The sequence below is a fragment of the Pongo abelii genome, chromosome 11 (genome assembly GCF_028885655.2).
Source record: "Pongo abelii isolate AG06213 chromosome 11, NHGRI_mPonAbe1-v2.0_pri, whole genome shotgun sequence".
NCBI lineage: Eukaryota > Metazoa > Chordata > Mammalia > Primates > Hominidae > Pongo > Pongo abelii.
In genome coordinates, this window is record NC_071996.2 from 132187606 (window position 1) to 132203084 (window position 15479).

The following is a 15479-nucleotide window of genomic DNA, read 5'->3' on the forward strand; positions in this document are numbered from 1 at the left end:
TGTTATTTTATAAAATTTACTTATGAGGAAAGAGAAAAATGATTACCCGGTCATAATACAAAATGTGTTTTGTGTGAATTGTTACTTTTGCTCTATGGAGTTTATAAAATAATAAGTATAATTAGGGGAAGGAATCAAAGAAGAAACACACCTGCAAACTGCAATGTTATTTTTTTGTTGTTTGCACTGACAGAAAAGCCAGTGAGAAACTATGTGATGATAGCTCCACCTTGAGGTTTGATGATAATAGTTCCAGTAGGGAAAGGATGAAAGGAAACATGCGAGAAGAAACATTAATTTTCTCATAATGTTCATAACACAACACTTTTGTTTCTACAGTTCCCATTTAAAAGCCCACTGATGCTGGCCTTCCAGAACCTGAATTGTCCACCTCAAACATAGGTTCTAACTAGAAACTTAAGTGGATATGTTAGTGGACAGAGCCTGCCATGTGATACTCCTGCCAATCTTCTGGTCGAGGTTTTGATGTCGAACTTCAAAGAGTGACCCCCCTCAAAAAAAAATCTCACTGGGCTTTACCCCACAGACAGCTGAAAGGTGGCCTTCAAAGTGGTTATTAATTCAGGACCACTAACATTTTATGTCTCATTGTATGAAGACAGTGTAATTATTAAGTCCTCAAAACCTATTAATTACCATATAGATATAGAAATATGTCAACTCCGTATTCTGAAAATGGATTATATCATGGTTGGCTAATAGAATCTTTGTTTTAAATTATGTAATTTCATTAGAGAAGAGGGGAGGAGGAAGTGGTTTGTTGATGAAAAAGAAGGGATTTTATACCAAAGGGAAATTATGATTCTTTCTTGATGTTTAATTTGCATCCAATAAAATTAATTTTTCTTAAGTGTTTAGTTAGATAAGTTTTAATAATTGTATCAAAACATGTAACCACCAGCCAAAACAAGATAATGGGCATTTCTGTAAACCCAGAAAGTTCCATTCTACCCCTTGTTAATGGAACCCAGAAAGTTCCAATCTACCCCTTCCTTGTTGTGGGATATTACTGTACTCTTTTCCAGCATTGGAGGTTAGATTGTCTGTCCCCAAACATCAAATAAATGGAACTATGTCCTATTTATTCTAATGTGTCTGGGTGCTTTGGCTCAGTAAGATGTTTTTGTAATTTATCTTTGTTGTTCCATATGTTACTAATTTATTATTTTTTATTACTGAGTACTATTCTATTCTATAGATAGGCCGCCATTTGTTTATATATTTTCTCTTTCCGGATATTTGGATCATTTCCAATTTGGAGCTATTATGAAAAATAAGGCTGCTTTGAACACTCTTGTAAAATTTTTGTGGCTATGTATTTTTAATTTTCTCAGATAAATACATAGAAGTGGAATTTCTGAGTCATATGATAAACACATATTCAACTTTATGAGAAACTGCCAAAAAGCTGGCCACAAGAAAAACTCCAAGGCCAGATTAATTCTATCAAACATTTGCAGGAGTTTTTTTTACACATTCAGGATGCCAGTGATTTGTAAGATATGTGCACACACACACGCACACAGACACATGTGTATATATCCTAGATATATATTTCATATGTATTCTTTGATAAGTACACATTTTTTGCAAAAGATTATATTCAATACTATTTCGCAGCCTATAGTTTGTCTATTCATTTTCCTATTTCTGTCTTTTGAAAGCAGACTTTTAAATTTTGATGATATATGATGTTTTTTCTCTTTTATGTAAGATGTAAGATTATTATTACTTCTTGCCTAAATGTTTGGTAGAATTCCCAGGTAAAGCCATCTTAGGGGAGGTTGCTGATTACAGATTCAATTTCTTTAATAGATATTGGAATATTCCCATTTTCTATTTCCTCTTCTATCAGTTTTGGTAATTTGTGTTTTTCAAGGAATTTGGCCATTTCATTGAAGTTGCTAAATTTATTGGCATAGGGTTTTTGATACATGTTATTTTTATTTTAAATTCTATCATTATTGTAGTTTAATTTCCTTGTTTTCTTTTATCCTTAGGCTATTTAGAAATGTGTTATTTAGTTTCAAATATTTTGGAATTTTATTCTTAGCTCTCCTATCCTTCAAGCTCACTGTAATATGAAGTCAGAGACTACCCCCAAATGAGCGGGTCACGACATACCATGAGTGTCTAGAGATGTTAGCTCTTACCCTCGACATTGACTTTTTTTTGTAGTCTAATGGGGATAAATATTATGAAGATTTGATGCAGCATAGCAGCTTATCACCAACCTGTCCAAGTGGCTTTCCTGGACAGATTGGTAATAAGCTGGTATGCTGCATCAAACCTTTATAATATTTATCCCAATTAAAGACAAGTCACAGGAACAACTGCATAGCCTTTAGCCCAGAGACTTTACTCTAAATGCCACAAATGTAAGCCTTTTTTAAAACCCTGTTGGAAGTGACTTTATCAAATGACTTGTTAAAAGAGTATTCGTGACTTTTTAAACATAAATACTGTAGTGAAACTCCAGGAAATAGACCTTCACACTACTTTTCCCTAATGAAGACATCTTATGACAACTTCCTAGGCCTCTGTGCCAATGGATAATCTAAAATTAAATCTTTTGGGCTCTCCAGAAGCAGAAAGCATCATGAAGGAGAAAAAAAATCTCTAGAAATTCAGGTCAAGCAGCAGACTGCTGGACATAGACAACTTTCAATCAAAACTTTTAAATCAAAAATCCTGAAAGCCAGGAGCCACTTACTGCCACACTCTTTTTGTCTCTTTCTTCTTCTTCTAATGACTCTCTCTTTCTCTCCTGGTTAGCTTGGAAGATTTTTGATTGCCAAAATGAGATTTTCGAAGTACACCTCCAACATTGTTACGCAAGGTAAATTAACAGGATAAACCAAGTGTTATGCAAACTTATTGATTCCAAACCTTTTTTCTCTACAGATTCATGGAAGATGGGATATGTTCACTTGGACTATTGAATTTTGGTCATAATCTTGGCTAGGAAAAAGGATGAAAAAAATATATAAACAGTACCCATAAAAGAACTGGAGTGAAAATACTAATACCAGACAAATAAACTTAAAAAGCAATAACAAAAAGTTACTAGTGAGAGTGAAAGAGATATTTTATAATGATAAAAGGTCAATCCATCAGGAAGATATTATTAATATATCAATTATAAACATATACATACCTAAACACGAGCTCAAAATACCCAAAGCAAAAACTCATAGAATTTCACGAAGAAATATGTAATTCTAAATATGAGTTGGGGACTTCAATGTCACAATTTCAATGATGAATAGAACAAGTAGATAAAGGTTTGCAAAGTTTTAGACTTGAGCAACATTATATTAATAACAAACTAGACCTAGCATGCATTTCTAATAGACTCCACTCAAAGCAACTGAGTCTGTATTCTTCTCAATGGTACATGGAACATTTTTGAAGACAGATTAAATACTAATCAATAAAACAAGCTTTAATAAATTTAAAAGGATTGCAAAGACACAAAAGCTATAATTAAATAACAAAACAATGAAATTAGAAATAAATAACAGAAGAAAATTATGGACATTTACAAACATGTAGAAATTAAACAAATTACTCCTAAATAAACAATGGGTCAAAGAAAAAATGATGAGAGAGATTAAAAGACACTTTGAGATGAATGGAATTGAAGAAAACAACATGAAAATACATGGGATGCAGTTAGAGCATACACCTATGTTAAAAAACAAAACTCATCTCAAATCAATAACCTAAACTTCTACATGAGCAACAAGAATAAAAAGAGCAACCCGAATTTAGAATAAGCAGAACAAGGGAAATAATAAAATAAGAATGGAAATAAATACGACAGAATAGAAAAACAATAATATCTACAATACCAAAAATTGGTTCTCCAAAAAAGACCAAAATTAATAAAACTTTATCTATAGTGACAAAGAAAAAAGTCTTGAGTAGTAAAATCAGAAATGAAAGATGGTATATCATTACCAATTATACAGAAATAAAAAGAATTATAAGAGAAAAATATGAACAAGAAAATGTCAACAATTTTAGGTAACCTATATAAAATGCAAAAGTTCCTAGAAAATTTCAAGCTACCAAGAGTGTTTGAAGATATGAATAACTTGAATAGACATATAGCAAGTAAAAAGATTTAGTTGGTAATTTTAATACTTCCAAGAAAGAAAAGCTGAGGCCTGATAGCTCTCCTGTGAATTCTAGCAAACACTTAGAAAATAATTAATTTGAATTCTTCCCAATTCTTCCATAAGATAGAAGATGAGGACACATTTTCAAATTCATTCTACCAGGCCAATATTATTCCGATACCAATGCTAAGCAAAGACATCACCAAAAAAGAAAACCAAAGACCAATATGTGTTATGAATATGGCCCCAAAAATCAAAATACATACAGCAACATATAAAAATAATTCCACACTATATTCATTCATAATAAAAACTCTCAATGAACAAGAACTAGAATGGAGCATTCTCAAAGGACATTTAAAAACCAATAGTTAACCTCACAGTTAACAGTGAAAACTAAAGCCTTCCTGTCTAAGACAGGAATTGAAGCAAGAATGTGCAAAAGACATGCTGAACACAAAAGTAAAACGATCTTTATGAGTGCAGACCAGTTGATCATCTATTGATGACATCCTAAGGAATTTATGAAAGAGCTATTCGAAGTAATAGTGAGTTTAGTAAGGCCCCCTTAGCAGCCATAATACAAAAATCATTTGTATTCCTATATATTAACAACAAATATTAGCAATAGTAATGAAAATACCATTTCAATAGCCTCAAAAGAAAACTGACATAGTTAGGGATAATCTATCAAATGTATGTAAGAGCTATACCTTAAATCTGCAAAATATTGCTGAGAGAAGTTAAATAACTACCTAAATAAAAATATATAATGTGTTTATAGGCCAGAAGCTTAAGTAATGTTAATGTGTCAATTCTCTCCAAACTGACCTATACCAAGCTTGTACAACTTGTGGCCCACAGGCCACATGTGACCCAGGACAGTTTTGAATGTGGCCCAACACAAACTCATAAACTTTCTTAAAATATGAGATTTTTTGCAATTTTTTTAGCTCATCAGCTATTGTTAGTGCTAGCATATTTTATGTGTGGCCCAAGACAAGTCTTCTTCCAATGTGGGCCAGGGAAGCCAAAAGATTGGACACCCCTGATCTATACAGTCAATGCAACTCCAGTAAAAATCCCAGCAGGATTTCTTTGTAGAAGTTGACAAGATGATTCTATTTTTTTTTTTAATGGGAATAACTAAAAGAGACAAAATGATTTTTGAAAATAAAAAAGTTGATGGCTTTCATTACCTGGTTTATCACTATAATAATTAAGACAGTGTTATTGACAATAAGGTAGGCATATAGGTCAACTGAAAAGAATGTAAAGAAATAGATTCATACATTTACTGTCAACCAATTGTTTTTTTACAGACCCGCCAAGGATGCCATGTGGAACAGATATGAATGATTCAGCCAGTCTCTTTCAAATTCTTGATCCACAAAATTAAGAACTAAGTAAAACGGTTGTTATAAATCATTATGTTTTAGTGTAGTTTTTACTCAGCAATTGTAAACCAGAATTGATTTTTAAGTTCGTTTTGCTGTGTAATGCAAAAATTACTCTTCTCTGAGATCTCAGGGCCACAGTAAATTCTTGCTGATTCCCAAGTACCTTGGAGTGTGCATATGTGAGCTGTGTGTAAAATTGATAAGGGGCCAAGTTTCCTATCTGGACTTGGTATATGGCAGGACAAAAACTTAGGGGAGGAAGCAGGAGTGTCAACAGAGGCAGCCATGAGAATGAGATGTCTTTAAGAAATCACAGAACTTTTGGAATGAACTTAATTAACTTAATTCAATAAATTGTTATAGATCTAATGGGGCCTCACTGCCCAATGTGCTGGAAGCCAGTACTATGACATTTGGTTTTGGGTTTTTTGGTTTTGTTTTGTTGTTGTTTTCACTTTTTTTTTTTTTTTTTTAGAAAAGAAAGTTCTATGTTGCAAGTCAACTCATAAGGAGACAGGAGTGTCAAGCTCCAATCTGTCTCCCCATGCTGTTTTTAAGGCAGAATTTTTATTAGAAAAGAATTAGAGGGGCCGGGCATGGTGGCTCATGCCTGTAATCCTAGCACTTTGGGAGGCTGAGGTGGGTCAATCACGAGGTCAGGAGTTCAAGACCAGCCTGACAAATATGGTGAAACTCCTTCTCTACTAAAAATACAAAAATTAGCTGGGCATGGTGGCACATGCCTGCAGTTCCAGCTACTCAGGAGGCTGAGGCAGAAGAATCTCTTGAACCCGGAAGGCAGAGGTTGCAGTGAGCCAAGATTGAGCCACTGCACTCCAGCCTGCAAGACAGGATGAGATTCCATCTCAAAAAAAGAAAGAAAAGAACTAGAGGATGGATTAGAAGATGGATATTGGGATTAGCAGGTGATTGGTGGAAGAAAGGGAAGATGTGGCCAAGTCCTTGGGCATGAACACTTACCACTTCATGCAAATCCATGGGTCACATGCACAAGTAAGCTTGTTCTATGCAAACTCCAGTCGGCCATCTTAGTTTTCAACTGATTTCAGCCAGTTTTTTCTTGATCTCACAAGTAGAACAGATATGAACCATTCAGCCAATCCCTTCCAAATTCTTGATCCACAAAATTGTAAACCAAGTAAATGGTTGTTTTAAGCCATTAAGTTTCAGTGTAGTTTCAGCATCTTAGCCGGTTGTTTATTTTCTTCTCTGCTCTCTTGTAAACTCAAGAATTTTGGTGAGTTACTGGTTTCTTAGTCTTTGGGGGCATAGTTTGAGTTTCAGCATCCAGAAAATTGTTTCTTTTCTTATCTGCTATCCTGTAAACCAAACAACTTAGTCATTGGTTCCTTCACTCCTAGGGGGCATGGTTTCAAAATTTTCTCAAAATCTTTGAACAGCCATAGTGGGGGCTGCTGATATCTATCTTACGATGCTATCATTGGTCCCCAATACTCCAACATTCACAGCACCCTGCATCTGTTTCTCCCTAAAAGCTTTTCAGCTTAACCCCACCACTCACCAGCAAAATCTCTCTGTTCTAGGCCATGAGTTCTACTTGGGCATCCTGTGGTGTGTGTTTACTCACACCTGTGACTCTGCCTTCACACATGCACTCACCCAGGGGTGGGACTGGTGGTCTACAAACTGTGTTCAGATCATTTCTCTATCCATTGCCCTCTGAAGCCTTTCTGATTAAACCTGTAATATCTTTTCAAGATATCTTTAAACTAAGTATGCTGCTAAGACATAGGAAACATTAAATATGGGGACTTAGAGTGATCTAGAGAAAATTCAAAAATGGTCACACCTCTCATCATTGCTTGCATTTGCACAGCAATTCACCATTTATGCATCTTTTTGTGTATTCAGCATACGGAGTTGTCAGCAACTTGGCTGACTGCTGCTCTGATGCCCCAGGATGCTCTGGGTGGTTGTTGTGTCCAGCCTAGTCTAGCGATGTTTCTGAATAATATAGCTCAAACAGCTCATCATGACAAGTGAGCCCTCTGCAATCTGACCCCAGCCTTCCTTTCCAAATCACTCCCATCAGTCTCTCCACCTTCATCAGGTTCTCATATTTTATGCTGTTCTGCCTGGACTATCAAATAGTCTCCTAATTGGTTGAGGAGAGATACAAGCAAGTAGAAGGCTCTGGAGTCTCATTTCTTCTTTTTTCGGTAGCAAGTCTGAGTTAACTCAATGAGAAAACAAGATGCTAACACAGGAATAGAAAACCAAACACCGCATGTTCTCACTCATAAGTGGGAGCTGAACAATGAGAACACATGGGCACAGAGAGGGGAATACTACATACACATCGGGGCCTGTCTGTCGGGGGCGTTGGGGGAAGTGGAGGGAGAGCATTAGGACAAATACCTAATACATGCAGGGCTTAAAACCTAGATAATGGGTTGACAGGTGCAGCAAAACACCATGGCACATGTATACCTATGTAACAAACCTGCACGTTCAGCACATGTATCCCAGAACTTAAAGTAAAATTTAAAACAAGAAAAAATTCCTCAAAAAAAAAAAAAAAAAACAGATGCTTCCAGAGACAGAGGTCTAGAGGATCAGCCTTTCTTGCAGGCTATTTCATCATCCAATAAACTCTTCTTGCTACATAGCTGACTATGGTTAGCTGGACTCCCTTATTCTATAAATATGTAGAGCAATTCAGGGCCTGGGTCCTTCTATTGGAGACTTTGTCATGATGCTTTCAACTATATTCCACTTAAGCAGGTCTCTCTGCAGGACAGTAAGAAGGCCAGAACTATAAATCATCCCACTGAATCTTATTTGCAACTACACCATGAGACTAGGGTGTATAAGTCCATGCCTTCTTTGTACCTCACTGAATCTTGCCATTTCTATGTCCCACTACAGTCTGTTTGCCGCCTAGCAACCAGAATTATGCTTTTAGAATATAAAATAGATCATTCCATTCCTTTTCTCAAAGCCATCTAACGGCTTTCCATCTCCCTCAGAATAAAATTCAAAGTGTTTATCATAACCAACCAGGCCTTTTGTGATCCTGACCTCAATCCCCTCCCCAGCTACATCTCCGCTCTCATCTGGCCAACTTCCACCTGGGTCACTCCACTCCTAGCCTCCTGAGCCTCCCTGCAATACCTCCAGTACACGAGGTACACTCTTGCCTGCAAAGCTCTTCATCTAGTCTTCTCTGTGCCCTACTCTCCTATTTCCTTCTTAGATCAAAGGCCACTTGTTTTCTAAAGGTCTTCTCTGACTCCTGTTTATAAAATGGAAAATGGTAATGCCTCTTCCATAACTCTGTTTCCTTGACATCTTAAACATGTAATAGCACCTATTACCAGCTTTCATGTTATATATATAATATATTTTTTTTTAATTTTTCTGAGATGGAGTCTTGCTCTGTCGCCCAGGCTGGAGTACAGTGGTGCTATCTCAGCTCACTGCAACTTCTGCCTCCCAGGTTCAAACAATTCTCCTGCCTCAGCCTCCTGAGTAGCTGGGATTACAGGCTCATGCCACCATGCCTGGCTAATTTTTGTATTTTTTTAGTAGAGACGGGGTTTCACCACGTTGGCCAGGCTGGTCTCGAACTCCTGACTTTGTTATCCACCTGCCTTGACCTTGGAAAGTGCTGGGATTACAGGCGTGAGCCACCACTCCTGGCCAATGTTATATATTTACTGATTTATTGTACATCTCCCCTACTATAATCTAAGCCTCATAAAAGCACTATTTTGCTATTATCGGTGGCTAATATGTAGTAAGGCTCAATCAGTTAGTGTTGTACTAATTGAATAAATGAATATTATTCCAAACCTCTTGCCTTTCACTAAGGTATTTCCTTAGCCTAGAAAATCATCACTTCCCCACTTTAATTTGCTAGACAAAGACCTATAAAACATTTCCATGACTGGGTCAAAGTCAATATGTAGATAGTATATTTTGATTTTCTAGGGCAACGTTTATTGAAAATACATCATTTCTTTGTCTTTGAACATAAAATAGTACCTGACAAATTACGTGTCCTAAATTCTTGTCCTAAAAAAATACTATTACTTTATTTCTAAAGCCCCTTCTAACCTGTGTTTTTCATTGTGAATATTGAAAAGTGATCCAATTCATGTGGACCTCTAAAACAAAACCCCTGTCCTAGCATGAGACTATAAGGGCTCTTCTTACATGATCCCACAGTAAGTAGCCTGTGATTCCTTCTAGAAGGACACTTACATTATAATTATAGGTTTATTTTTATGACTTCCTAACTAAATTATGAGTCTTATATAGACAAAGTCCATATTCCATTCACCTTTTTGTTATCCGTGCCTGACACTGTACCTGGCACATAACAAAAGCTCAATTTTTTTTGTTAATAAGTGAATAAATTCCATTAATAAAATACTACTTTATTCATTTTTATCAAAATCTCTAATTTAAAAAAAGTAAGTAAATTGCCCACAGTTTGAGTTAGGAAATATCTGAATGGCACATTTCATGGTTGTCCTACCTATCAGAGATGCAGACTCTGAGCACTTGGCTTTAAAATTGAGTCACATTAACTGAAACAACACATATTTAATGGTTTGTGACTATTACCACCAGCTATCTCAAGGCTTTCAGCTCTTGCAAAGTATCCTTTACTACCCCTGAATTTCTGAGAATTCCCTGTGGTATCTCACTTGCATGGAAGTCCTCTATGTTATAGGCCTCAGATTTTAATGTGCATACCAATCCCAGGACTTCTGTTAAAATACAGGTTCTGATTCGGTAGGTCTAGGGTGGGACCTTAGTGGCTTCATTTCTGACCACCTCCCATGGATGCTGATGCTATTGGACCTTGGACCTCACTTTGATAATCAAGGATATATGCCACAATATGTAGACATCCATGAAAGAGTCTTCATCACTGAGTTAGAATACAGTTAACGTCTTACACTGCAACAAAAAGCGACATGTTGACCCAACATTGCACCCTCTAGAAGGTGGCTTCAAGCCTAAAAATACATTATTCCTACTCCTTTAAAAAGAAAACATCTTGTAGCTTTAAGATTGGAATTTTGACTTTTAGTTGGTAATAGATATTTTGATGGTAGAAAATACTAGAATCTGACCCTTTTCATCAGTTCCTAAAAATCTAATTTGTTAGAGTCAGAAGTTATGGGATGCTTTGGAAAAGAAGCAAACCATCTGGATATTAAGAGAACATCAAAATCTCTCAGACTATCTTAACATTTTATGGTGTTTCTTTATAGCCCGTAATTGAAAACATCAATCAAATATTGCCACAGAAGGTGGCAGGTCAAAAGTGTTTGACCTGGAGAAACCGTCGTGCTAGAGCTGCTAATTAGGACAGCTGCTTCAATTAGGAAAGCAATTGGAGGATATTCTGTCTGCTGAGTGAAAAATATGAGGCAGGTGACAGCACAACAGACTGTCTTGACCTCATTGGCCTATAAGCTAAATTTAAAGGTGTGACAAGTGTTGTGTGAATTGCGTATGAAGATAAAACAAAATCACAAGTGTGATGTTTCCAAAGAATTATGGGGGAGGGGCAGGGAGAAATTTAGGCATAGGTCAGAGAGCTGAGCTTCTGTCCATCTTATCTTTGGTCTTATATCTAGGCAATAAAACATCCTTGACTGATCTTCCCAAAGAGTTCTTCAGGAAGGTAAATATACTATAATAACCATCTTTGCATGGTGGAAAGGACTTTATAAGAGAGGCCATAGAGCAAGAGAAACTGAGGCCAAACAATGGAAGAGCAGTTTCTTGCATGCAGATTAATATATTGAAAACTAGCATAGCAAAATGGGGGCCTTTCTGAGATTTTGGGTTTGAATCCTGCCTCTAGCATAAGTGAAAACATGTACTGCTTGGGAGTAATACAGTCTTGAAAATTATTTACCTCCCCTGGCTAACATTTGCATGACACATGCAAGGCAATTTATGAAGCAATTTGTAAAATGTTATTTTCATTTTAGAGATGAGAAAACTGAAATGTAGAGAGATCAGGGTTTGACAGAGATAAAAACACTAGTATTACCTAGCCCCCTTCAGAGTCCATGACCTTCTTAATACATCATGTTGCTTTATAAAGATTTTCACATGCAATGCTTTATTTCTCTATGGACAATTCCAGTGTTTTAGATCAGGACCACATAATTTACAAGCTTCATTTTAACCCATTTCCCATTTGTCCCCAGAAATGAGCACTGGCAGAGAGCTGTGCTTTTTTTTTTCTCTAAATGGGAAAGTGTTGAAATATTTAATACATCATCAACAATTATTAGGACACAATTTCTGTATTGGTAAACTTGAGACTGGAGTAAATAAATCCTAGCTATCCTTGCCTCTTTCATTGAATTCAATTCCAATCTTAATCTGGCAGTCAGTCTTTCCAAAATATTTGGAACTGGAAGCGGCCTCCAAACACCTGGTGAACCTTTCCACACCAGTGGATCAGATACTCCCTAAATGCATGCCTTCCTTTTCCTGTCTCCCTGCATTCTACCAACAGCTGGATGAAAGATGGCTCATTTATGCCAACTATCAAGACATGATGTTTTCATAATCTGGAAATCATAAAGCTTCTTCAAGGATCAGGATGCATTCTAAGCTATTTTAGAACATGTGCTGCCAAACAAGAGAGTGCTTATTGCAACTACTTAAAACGTTTTTTTGAAAAGAATGTTTTATACTAAATACATACCATCTTATTCAATTATTGGGCCAATTCTCCACACCATATTCTGGAAAATAACATTTTCTAGGTTAGAAATGATGGATGTGGTATTTGTTTAAAGGCTTACATCTTTACAAAAAGTAAGTCAAATGTAATAGAATTAAAGAAATGCTATAAATACTTGAAATACCAAGTTGAGATTCTGAAGTCTCCTGAGGATGATGGCCCCAAAATTTCTGTATGATAAAGTCTTTATTTACCTTTCCAGATTAAAAATATGTAAACATGACATTCAAATTAAGGAAAAAATAAGAACAGAATAAGTAGAAAAACTTAAAAGGAAAAAAATGAGTAAAAAATTAGTTGATTAAGAAAAAATAATTGAAATCATGAATAAAACAATTTCTTTTAAAAATTAAAGTCTCTGACTAGATTGATCCAGAATTAACACAAAATTATACAATATTAAAAATTAACATGGAAAAATATTGAAGATACCTTAGAAAACTGTTAAAACCTAAAGGAAAAGTTATAAAATATTTACTAACAATTTGCAAACTAGATAAAAGTGAAAGTTCTAGAAAAACACAAATAATCAAATTCAACCTTGGAGGATGGGAAATGAGAATAGATAATTCATTAAATTACAGTATCTACTGAAAACCTATTACTTCCTAAAAGTTGCTAGCCTGTAAGAACTATTTTATACAAACTACCTAAGATCCATCTCACCTTATTAAAAAACCCTGATACAAGAATCAGAAAAACAGATACAAATCAAAAGGATATAATAGACCAAAAGCTCTTACCATAATGCTGGCAACCTAAAAATTTTTTAGAGTTTATTGCGATATACATTTATTAAGATATATATTGAGACATAGTTTATTGAGATACAGTTCACATACTATACAATTCATTGATTGAATTCGGAGAGTTAGGCTTCTATCGCCACAATCTAATTTTAGAACATTTCCAGTGCTCTGATAAGATCCCCATGCCAATTAGCAAAGAGTCATCTCCCACCCCCAACGTGCATCCTAGGCAAATGCTAATCTACATTCTGACTGTATAGATTTGCTGATTCCAGCCAATTCATACAAACGGAATCTTACAATATGTAATGTGTTGTGACTGGCTTCTTTTACTTAGCATAATACTATCATAGTTCATCCAAATTGTAGCATGTATTAGAACTTAATTCCTTTTACTTGACAAATATTATTCAATTGTATGAATATGTTATATTTTATTCATCCATTGACTATATTAATGGGCATTTGGATTGTTTCCATTTTTGGAAATTGTAAACAATGCTTCTATGAACATCCATTTATGAGGTTTTGTGAGGATGTGTGTTTACTTCTTTTGAATATAAACCTAGGAATGGAATTGCTAGGTCATATGGAAACAATAAGTTTAACATTTTAAGGACTTGCTAATCATTTTTTGCCAAAGTAGCTGTACCCTTTTACATTCCCATGAGGAGTATATGGGGTTTCCATTCCTTCACATCCTTGCCAGTGCTTGCTATTGCCTGCCTTTTTTAGTCTAAGCATCCTAGCGGGTGTGTGTAGTAGTATCCCATTGTGATTTTGAATTGCATTTCCCTACTGGCTAATGTTGCTCTGTAGTCAGTGTTCTTCAGAGAAACAGAACCAATAGGATAGATGGATAGGTAGGTAGGTAGATAGATAGATAGATAGATAGATAGATAGACAGAAAGATAAAGTGATTGGCTCATGCAATTATGAAGATTGAGAAGTTCCACAGGTCTGCCATCTGAAAGCTGGAGACCCAGGAAAGCTGGTGTTGTAATTCAAGTCCAAGTCTGAAGGACTGAGAACCAGTGGAGTCAATGGTAAGTCTTGATCTGTGTACAAAGGCTGGAGAACCAGGATTGCTGATTTCCAAGGGCAGGAGAAGATGAATGTCCCAGCTCAAGAAGAAAGAATGAATTCACCCTCCTTCCTTTTTATTCTATTCAAATCCTCAACAGATTGAAGTCCCAGCTCAAGAAGAAAGAATGAATTCACCCTCCTTCCTTTTTATTCTATTCAAATCCTCAACAGATTGAAGTCCCAGCTCAAGAAGAAATAATGAATTCACCCTTCCTCCTTTTTATTCTATTCAAACCCTCAACATATTGAAAGATGTCCACCCACATTGGTGAGGACAATCTTTTTTACTCAGTCTACCAATTCAAATGCTAATCTCTTTCAAAAACTTCTTAACAGACACAACCAGAGATAATGTTTCACCAGCTATTTGGGTATCTTTAGGCCAGTCTAGTTGACACATAAAGTTTAAATATCACAGACAGTGTGCATCTTTTAATGTACTCTGATTATTTTTATATCTTCTTTGGAAAAACATTTATTCAGATCCTTGGCTTATTTTTAATTAAAATTTATTTTTCTGTTATTGATTTGTAACAGTTGTTTATATATTGTGGATATAAGTCCCTTATAAGATACATGATTTGCAAATATTTTCTCATATAGGTTATCTTTTCATGTTCTTGACAGTATCATTTGCAGCACAAAAGTAATTTTATTGAAGTCCAATTTATCTACATTGTCTTTTGTTGTTTGTGGTTCTGGGGCCTATCTACAAAACCACTGCCAAATCTAAGGTCACAATTTATTCCTATGTTTTCTTACAAGAGTTTTGTATTTTTTTTTACAGTTAGGTTTATGATCCATAATGAGGTAATTTTTGTGTATGGTGTAGGAAGGGGCCCAACTAAATTCTTTAACATGTGGATATTCAGTTGTTCCAGCATCCTTTTTGGCAAAGACTTATCTTTCCCCGTTGAATTGTCTTGGTGCTCTTGTCATAATCATTGGTCATAAATGTAAAGATTTATTTCTGGATTGTCAACTCCATTCCATTGATGTATGCATCTCTTCTTATGCCAGTACTACACTGTTATGATAACTGTGGTCCTAGACCAAGAGCTGGGGTTTAGGGAGCCCTATGTTCTTGGCCACACCCTTCACTTATTTTCAGTTAGCTGGGGATAAGGGGTGGACCATGGCTTAAATGCCATAACCCTTACTGTTCTTCTCAAAATTTAGTAGTTTTCTTAATAAATACTTCCCCATTTGCTGTACACACTTAGAACAATTTCTAGTGACTGTTATAATTTGTTTTTTGTTTTTTGTTTTTTTTTGAGACAGTCTCGCTCTGTCGCCCAGGCTGGAGTGCAGTGGCGCGATCTCGGCTCACTGC

At 35.7% G+C, this 15479-nt stretch overlaps 1 long non-coding RNA gene across 2 annotated transcripts in view; it reads right to left on the reverse strand.

The window, feature by feature from the left end:
* LOC129058153 (uncharacterized) overlaps positions 1 to 15479 on the reverse strand; it is a 159064-nt gene that overhangs the window by 46783 nt on the left and 96802 nt on the right. For both annotated transcript variants that reach the window (XR_008523052.1, XR_008523053.1), the window contains exons 3-4: positions 12273 to 12312; positions 6527 to 6885 (exon numbers count right to left, since the gene is read on the reverse strand). This is a non-coding gene — a long non-coding RNA (uncharacterized LOC129058153). The remainder of the gene's footprint in view (positions 1 to 6526; positions 6886 to 12272; positions 12313 to 15479) is intronic.